Consider the following 9,531-nt stretch of genomic DNA (forward strand, 5'->3'; position numbering starts at 1 on the left):
GATTGCGCTTTGCAGAGAAGCTTCAATGGTGGCTATTCTAGTTCGCGAGAACGGGAAGTTCAGCGGCTTTGCCGCTAGCTCGTCTGGTGGCCAGAACGAGTCGCGCGGTGGATCTTCCTCTACGATGCCATTTGCGAGTTTTATTTTTGTGATTGGATTGTTAGGGTTTAGCACGGAACACCTTTGATTTGAAATGATTTTTTCCCCGTGCACGCACATTTTCACCTTAGGAGCCAAATGGATTTGGAGTGTTCATGGTTTCGAAGGTTTTTAGGGTTTTGAGGGTTTTGCATTGAGATAGGGATTGCACCTAGAGGGTGAGACAGCAACCCAGTACGGTGGTTCGTGTGCGAGGAAGATGGTGGCCCCGTATGGCTTCGGTTCTATTTTGACCCGATGAAAAAAAGGAACACTGACTTCGGGTAACAACCGAGGCCAAAAGGGGTGTCTTTTGGCCTCATCCCCATATGCATTTGATATCGTTGTCGTTAGGCGATCAAATTACCACTACTTTAGCAACTTCAGTATTGCCAGTTTGTAGTGAAGAAAATAGTTAGGGTTAAGATAACCCTGAGTCGTCTCACAACGAATACGGAATTGATCTCAAATATTTGATTCTCAAAAATGCAATTAAAACTAGCAACTATAAAAATAGGGGGGTTTTGATATGCAAAGAAAATGACACGGAAGATTGTAAACACAATAATAGTAAATAGGTCAATTCCACTACTTTTTCTAAATCAGATTCTTCATTGGTTATCTAGAGATTATTGTTAAATTAATTATTGTTGTTGATTTACAAATAAATCAATGTAAAGACTCAATTCATTTGTTGGCATCCTCACTTTTAATCAAAGTACAGTCTCAATTAAAAGTGAGAATTGTTAGATTGTCCATAGTAAATTTAATCAAAGTACAGTCTCAATTAATTTTACTATGCCTAATCATGTCTATTCCTTTGTTTCTTTACCAAATAGAAAACTTAATTAATCAAAGTAAAGTCTTGACTAATTTTAGTTAAAGTAATTACCTCTAATCAAATTAAAGTCTCAATTATTGGCAAAAACTTATTTAATCAAATGAAAGTTTCTAAACAAAATCAAAGTAAAGTCTCAATTTAATTTAAAAACCTTTTAACTCATATGATTAGCATGTATGTAGATTTAAAATCATTATTTTCTATTCGATTAAGAAGCAAAGGACATAGATAAGAAAAAACCACAACAATAATCAAAATAACAAAACATATAAATTCATCTAACCTCAGAATCCATTTAAGAAATTACAGTGGAATCAACCCTAAAAGCTTAGCCCTCCATGGCTTTGATGGAATACATGATGATATGATAAAAAGAAAATAAAAGAAAGAATGAGAGATGTGGTGGAGATGGTATCTGCCAAAACCAGAGAGTTCTAAGTGTCTAAGCTGTCAGCTGTAAAATTTTCAGTCCCCCTTTCTGCTCCCTTAAGTCTCTTTATATAGGCTTCCACTAGACTTTGGGCTTTATCTGTCAGTTGCTAAAATCATTTATTTTTATTTAATTAATTAGCAACTTAATTCCTGTCCAATTTCCAATTCTGCCCCTCTTATTTAACCATATTTGCAGTTTTGACCAGAGTTGACTGCTGACTTTGACCAGTTGACCAGAATTGATCAGTTGACCAGTTTGACTGTCCTATCACATGCTGACACGTGGCGCAGAGTGCACTTTCTCTCTCCAGACTAGGGTTTGCTGCGTTTAGGGTTTCATGGAGGCTTGTGGATGACGGCGCGGCTGCTCCTCCTTCTCCGACGACGAAGGCGTGGTGGTGAAGGTTTGTGGACGCTGCTGGTGCGAAAATGGTGGCTGCCATGGTTCGTTCTCGTTCATGGTGGCGTGGACGGTTGGAGATGGAGGTTGAAGATGGTTGCTGCCGTGGTTGTTGGTGCGTCGCCGGCAATGGTGTGGAGGTGCGGCGGCGGCTGCCATGGTGGTGGAAGGAGAAAAGAAAATTAGGGTTAGGGTTTCATGAGTGAGATGAAGATGATGACGTGGCAGCCTTCCATTGGTTAATTTGGTGAGGGTAGGATTATGACACGTGGCTTGTTCTGGTTGGCTAATTTTAAGAGGTGGGGATTGCCACGTGGCATGATCTGGTTGAGTGGAGTTTAAGTGGTAGGAGGGGTGCAACTTAGTGAAAACTGGGGGTGCAGAACAGGTTTTTGTGGTCCACTTTAAAAGGGGTGTGCAAATAAAATCTGGGGGTGCATTTAGCTACTGATTTATTCTTTTTCAGAATTTCTTGATTTTGGACTTATTTTGTAACTTTGAATATTTCAAAATCACATTATTAATTGACCAAAAATAAATTCCAGCTGCATTAACAAACGTTAAAATATCCAATAATATTTTATGCAACTAAAATCAATTTTTACGCCACTTTTACCAAACTTACTCAATAAATCCAATAATCACAAATCCTAATTAAATCAATCTTTAAGCACAGAAAATTCAATTAAATCCCCAAATTTAAATATTAAATGAGGGCAAAAATTTGAACTCATCACACACCCACACTTATCCTTTTGCACTCCTGGGCAAAATTGAACAATTTCAAAACTTTTTTCTGAGGTCTTTTATTCCATATTTTCAGTGGATTAAAGAAATGAATACCAATGGAAAAGATCAATCTTCTAGAAATCATGTTGTCATGCACAAACAAATGGATGAAATTCTGTTTTTCACACATGAGTTAATCTTTTGAGTTTACAAGATAATCAACTATGAAAGAGAAACACTCAAGTCAAATGTATATTTTCTCACCAAGATTCGCTCAAGTGTTTTGGCTTGTGTTTTCACTCAAAATACCCATGCAAGTAAATACTCTCGATGCTTAGCAAGACTCTAATATTCACAACGTTCAGAAAACATGCATTCAAAAATCATGAGGACTTTTCACAGGTTATAATGAGGCCAAGGCAAAGGTAGGAAAAACTTTAGGATTTGTGTGTTTTTGAAATAGTAAGGAAGAAAGAGTTATGGAGCACAGTTTCAAAAACAATCTTTACTTCTTCTTCTTTTTTTTCTCTTTTATCCTTTGTTGCTCTTTTTCAGACAGCAATCATTTTTCATTTCAACACTCTGTCATCAACAATTATTTTCCTTTTTGCCATTTTTACAACTTTGTGGGGGAAATACTCACCCCCACACTTTATTCCTCAACCAATCTCAACATAATCCACTAGCTCCTTCTTTCTCCCTAAGGTAAGGAAAAACATGGTCTTTTTCTTTTTAAGGTTTTAGCAATATGCTCAAAACAAGAAAAAGAGGTTTAAGCTCAAGGGGCTACCAATGGATCAATGTCATGGTTAGCTTATTTGGCCAAGTAGCTAAAAACAAGAAATGCCTCAGTCATATCAAATCATGCATGTTCACCTAAGATGCAAAACAACAGAATCAAGCTAAACATTTGAGTACCAACAAGACATGAGCAAATCACACAAGAAAAATAGGAATGACACATGGTAGTTCATCCTTACAATAAAGCTCAAAACTCACAAGGTCAAAAACTCTTTCACAAAAGATTTATTCCAGAAACTCTCAAATCAACTCAATCAAGTAAATCACAGAAAACAATCCACTCATAGCACATGACTTTTATTTTCCCAGAATTATGATCGTTCCAATTAGTAAATCAAATCCAAAAATCCAATGTCAATATGTTTTATTGAAAGCAGAAACTTTTTTTTTAAATGAAAACAAACAAAAACCAAATTAGAAAAGGAAAAACAAAACAAATAGAAAACAAAAACAGAAAAGGGGAAAATCTCCCCACACCCCCACACTTTATCCATGCATTGTCCTCAATGTATTCAATATGTATAAAATGCAAAGAAAAAGTATGAAGTGTACTTACCTCCTCAAGGTGGAAGGTATGAGGGAGACGTCAAGTTCATCCCATCCATCGTCTTGTTCAGCATATCTTGATTTTCATTGAATATCCGAAGACGATGCCCATTAACTTTAAAAGTTCTTGCTGAGGATTCTTCCTTGATCTCCACTGCTCCATAAGGGAAGACTTCTGTAACAATGTATGGTCCTTCCCAAGTAGAACGCAACTTACCACTCATGTGACCAAGCTTGGATTTGTATAGTAACACCTTCTGGCCTACCTTGAAATCCTTTCTAGCCACAAGCTTTTGGTCATGGAACTTCTTGGTTTTCTCTTTGTAGAACTTTGAATTTTCATAGGCTGCTAGCCTAATCTCCTCTAGTTCTTGCAACTGAAGCTTTCGCTCATTTCCTGCTTCTTCCAAATCCAAGTTGCATGCTTTCACGACCCAATAGGCCCGATGTTCAATCTCCACAGGTAGATGACAAGCCTTTCCAAAAACCACCCTGAAAGGTGACATACCTATAGGTGTTTTGTAGGCTGTCCTGTGTGCCCAAAGTGCTTCATCCAATCTTGTGGCCCAATCCTTTCGACTAGGCTTCACTACTTTCTCTAGTATCTTTTTAATCTCTTTGTTAGAGATCTCTGCTTGTCCATTGGTTTGGGGGTGATATGGTGTAGCAATGCGATGTGTCACCCCATACTTCTTCAACATGTTCTCAAGTAGCCTATTACAGAAATGAGTCCCCTGGTCACTGATGATGGCTCGTGGTATCCCAAATCTGCAGAAAATATTAGACCTGACAAAACTCATAACAACTCGAGAATCATTAGTCCTTGTAGCTATGGCTTCCACCCATTTGGAGACATAGTCTACAGCAAGCAAAATATAAGAAAACCCAAAAGAAGGAGGAAAAGGACCCATAAAATCAATACCCCAAATATCAAATACCTCACAATATAGCATTGGTTGTTGAGGCATTTCATCCCTTCTTGTAATGGATCTGGCTGCCCTTTGGCACTGCTCACAATTTTCATATACCCTTTGTGCATCTTTAAAAATAGTAGGCCAATATAATCCACAATCCAACACCTTCCTACCTGTTCTTTGTGTGCCATAATGTCTGCCAAAAGGAGACGAATGACAGAACTCAAGCACATGAGGTATCTCGATATCTGGAACACACCTCCTTATGACTTGGTCACTACCAATGCGCCATAAGATTGGGTCTTCCCAGATGTAGTACTTTGCCTCACTTTTTAGCTTGATTCTTTCATATTTGGAGAAGGAAGGAGGAATAGCAGAAACAACCAAATAGTTAACAATATCAGCAAACCAAGGTTCAGGAAACATACCTTTCACAGCAGTCAATGCTAGGAGGACTTCATCAGGAAAGTCATCCTTAATAGGAATGTTATCCTCTCCATTTTCAATCCTGCTAAGATGATCAGCTACTAAGTTATGTGCTCCACTTCTGTCTAGAATCTCAATGTCAAACTCTTGGAGCAGTAGCATCCATCTGATCAACCTTGGTTTCGAATCTGCTTTCTTCAGAAGGAATTTTAATGCTGCATGATCAGTATAAATAATTACCTTGGAACCAAGTATATACGGTCTGAATTTGTCCAAGGCAAACACAACAGCCAATAATTCCTTCTCAGTCGTGGTGTAGTTAGCTTGCGCTATGTCCAATGTTCTGGAAGCATAATATATCACATGTGATAGCTTCCCATCTTTTTGTGCAACCACCGCTCCTACTGCAAAGTTTGATGCATCACACATCAACTCGAACGGTAATGTCCAGTCAGGTGGCTGGATGATAGGAGTGGTGGTAAGCGCCTTTTTCAATGTATCAAACGCATCTTTGCACCTCTCTCCAAAGTCAAATACTACATCCTTTTGCAACAATTTGGAGAGAGGGTTGGCTATCTTGCTGAAGTCCTTGATAAACCTCCTGTAAAATCCTGCATGTCCAAGAAAAGATCGAACCTCTTTCACAGAAGAGGGGTAAGGCAATTGTGAAATAATATCAACTTTAGCAGGATCTACAGATATACCATTCTTGGAAACAACGTGACCTAAAACTATACCTTGTTCCACCATAAAATGACATTTTTCAAAATTTAAAACAAGGTTAGTTTCTTCACATCTCTCCAAGACTCTAGCAAGATTAGACAAGCAATGATCAAAAGATGAACCATATACACTAAAATCATCCATAAAAACCTCAATACAATGCTCCAACAAATCTGTAAAAATACTCATCATACATCGCTGAAATGTTCCAGGAGCATTGCAAAGGCCAAATGGCATTTTCCTATAAGCATATGTACCGAATGGACAAGTAAAAGTAGTCTTATGTTGATCCTCTAGGGCAATACAAATCTGAAAATACCCAGAGAATCCATCAAGAAAACAGTAATGAGACTTACCTGCCAATCGATCTAACATCTGGTCCATGAATGGTAAAGGAAAGTGGTCCTTCCTGGTGGCCTGGTTTAGTCTTCTATAATCAATACAGACCCTCCAGCTATTCTGAATACGAGTAGGAATCAACTCGTTCTTCTCATTCTTGACCACGGTGATCCCAGATTTCTTGGGGACCACATGTACAGGACTCACCCAAGTGCTGTCAGAAATAGGATATATAATACCTGCTTGTAGCAACTTGGTGACTTCTTTCTTCACAACCTCCATCAGCTGAGGATTCAGTCTCCTCTGAGGTTGCCTCACTGGCTTAGCATCCTCCTCTAAGAGTATTCTGTGCATGCAGAAAGAAGGACTAATACCAGGAATATCTGCCAAAGTCCAGCCTATTGCTCGCTTGTGATCTTTGATAACCTGCAATAGCTTTTGTTCCTGCTCGTCAGTAAGCAAGGCAGATATAATAACAGGGAGTTTCCCATCCCTCTCAAGATAAACATATTTCAAATGAGATGGTAAAGGTTTCAACTCCAAAATGGGTGGCTGTTCCACAGATGGCAACATTTTACTGCCTAAGGTAATTTCAGCCACCTCAGCATCACACTTGGACGCCACAGAGGTATCAAATAGTGACACCGCGTCCTCAAAATCACCTGTTTTAAAATTTTTTCTTTCGTCTAAAATTGAGCCCGAAACATTCGAAAAAGAAAAATCTAAAGAAGAAGAAAAACCAGATAAAACGTCCAAAAGTCCAAAAGCATAATTGTTCACTACATTACTCAATAAATCAATACAAAACAAAGAATGGTCTTCAATTGGGTGCTTCATGGCTTCTAGCACGTTGAACTGCACCTTCTCATCTCCTATCTCCATAGTCAAGGATCCTGCATGCACGTCTATCTTGGTGCGTGCTGTCATCATGAATGGTCTTCCCAAGATAATTGTGGTTGAACTCATTCCTTCATCATCCTTCATGTCCAAGATATAGAAATCTGCAGGAAAAATTAACTTGTCCACACGGACAAGCACATCTTCTAGCACACCTGCAGGGTTAACTGTGCTACGGTTGGCCAATTGAATGACCACACCAGTAGACTTAAGAGGTCCAAGATGAAGTGAAGTAAAAACAGATAAAGGCATTAATTAATAGAAGCTCCTAAATCTAACATAGCATTGTCAAACTTAGTACTTCCTATAATGCAGGGAACAGAAAACATACCTGGATCCTTACACTTTTGCGGCATTCTGACTGCAGGCTTCTTAATTAAGCTAGAGACATTTCTTCCCATGTTCACTACCTCTTTGTCCATAATACGCCTTTTATGTGTACATAATTCTTTGAGAAACTTGGCGTATTTAGGAATTTGTCTCACAGCATCCAACAAAGGAATGTTTATCTCCACTTTCTTGAAAGTATTCAGGATTTCTTTGTCTAACTCCTCCATCTTTTTAGTTTTTGGTTTCAAACGGTTTGGATAGGGAGGAGGAGGAGAATAAGGAGAAGGATTTTCAGAGGAAGTATTAGGGGATACCAACCTGGAGTTATCACTGGGTGCAGGCATTTCAGATGTTGCTTGTGTTGCTTCATCTGATCTTCCTCTTTCATCATTAGGTACAACTTCATTGTCCTTATCTTCATCTTCTTGGGCATCCCTAAGACCTTGTATTTGCTTACCCGATCTTAAAGTAATAGCACTTACATTTCTCGGGTTGATTACAGTTTGTGCAGGCAAATTGCTTGAGCCTTGTTGAGACTTCATCTGATTTAACTCGTTTGCCATTTGTCCAATCTGATTTTGCAAATTTTGATTGGTTGCTTCCATCGTCTGTTTCAACTCATTGATTTGTCCCTTCATCATGTCAGCCCTCATTTTCATCATTGCCTCCATGTTTGAATCACCAGAGGTTGCCGCTGGTTGTGGTTGTTGCCTCTGTTGAGGTGGAACATAGACTTGTTGGTGTTGAGGCTGTTGATTTCCCCATTTTTGGCTGGGATATTCCTTCCAATCTGGGTTGTACTTGTTGGAGGACAAATCATGGTTGTATTGCTGCCGAGGTGGTCTATTATTGCCATAGATGTTTGCAGCATATGCCTGAGGTTGTTCATTGTCTAACGTCCCTGTCTCTTTTAACATAGAACAAGCCTCTGTAGGATGATTAGTAGAAGCACAAATTCCACATAAAGTAGAAGGGATAGGCTTTTTATGTAAGTCTGTCAAGGTCCTTACCATGGCTGCTAAGTCATCCAACTTCCCTTCTAATTTCTTGTGAACTGCAACATATGAAGCTTCTACTCCATGGGTTCCCTTCAATAGAGTTATAGAATTACTCCTTGTGGAAAATTGTTGATGGTTCGACGCCATAGTTTCAATCAATTGTCTTGCATTTGTTGGCGTTTTGTCCACCAATGACCCTCCACTTGCAGCATCTATCATTTGTCTATCCATGATACTCAATCCCTCATAAAAGTACTGAATGAGGAGATGCTCGTTTATTTGGTGATGAGGACAGGAAGCACACAACTTTTTGAATCTTTCCCAATACTCGTGAAGACTTTCTCTTTCTTGTTGCCTTATCCCATAAATATCTTTGCGAATAGCAGCAACTCTAGATGCTGGAAAAAACTTTTCCAGAAATAATCTTTTCAGAGTCTCCCAGGTATTGATGGATCCTGGCGGAAGGCAATATAACCAATTCTTAGCGGCATCTTGCAATGAGAATGGAAAAGCCTTAAGCTTGATATGTTCCTCTGTCACTGTTGTAGGTCTCATGGATGAACAAACAACATGAAATTCCTTCAGATGATGGTACGGGTCTTCTCCTGCTAATCCATGGAATTTGGGTAAAAGATGGATTAACCCAGACTTAAGCTCACATTCTTCATCTGGATATTGGATGCACATGTTTTGTGTAATTGCTGCATCCGGTGAAGCCAACTCTCTTATTGTTCTTTCTTCCATTCTATCTTCTTGAATTTCTGGTTCAGGTGATGGATCAGAAGATATGTTAATCACCAGAGGTGATTCTAGTGGTACACTTTCAGTGGTAGGTTCAGATGATGATGGTGCTCCTTCAGTAGAACACCTGAGATCAAGTCTCCTACATGATTTACGCAAGTTCCTTTCAAGTTCTGAATCAAGTTGATAAAATTGACCCGGATTGGCCCGAGTCATGCACTATGCAAGTCCACCTGAAAGTGTTTCCCTGTGTGTTTTTTTTTCTTCCTATTCTTG

At 39.0% G+C, this 9,531-nt stretch overlaps 1 pseudogene; it reads right to left on the bottom strand.

Annotated features, from left to right (window-relative positions):
* Positions 1 to 1,739: 1,739 nt before the first annotated feature.
* On the bottom strand, positions 1,740 to 9,201 carry LOC146881607 (uncharacterized; annotated as a pseudogene).
* Positions 9,202 to 9,531: the final 330 nt, after the last annotated feature.

Source organism: Vigna unguiculata, chromosome 11 (assembly GCF_037176805.1).
Source record: "Vigna unguiculata cultivar grain cowpea cultivar isolate G323 ecotype 2 chromosome 11, ASM3717680v1, whole genome shotgun sequence".
NCBI lineage: Eukaryota > Viridiplantae > Streptophyta > Magnoliopsida > Fabales > Fabaceae > Vigna > Vigna unguiculata.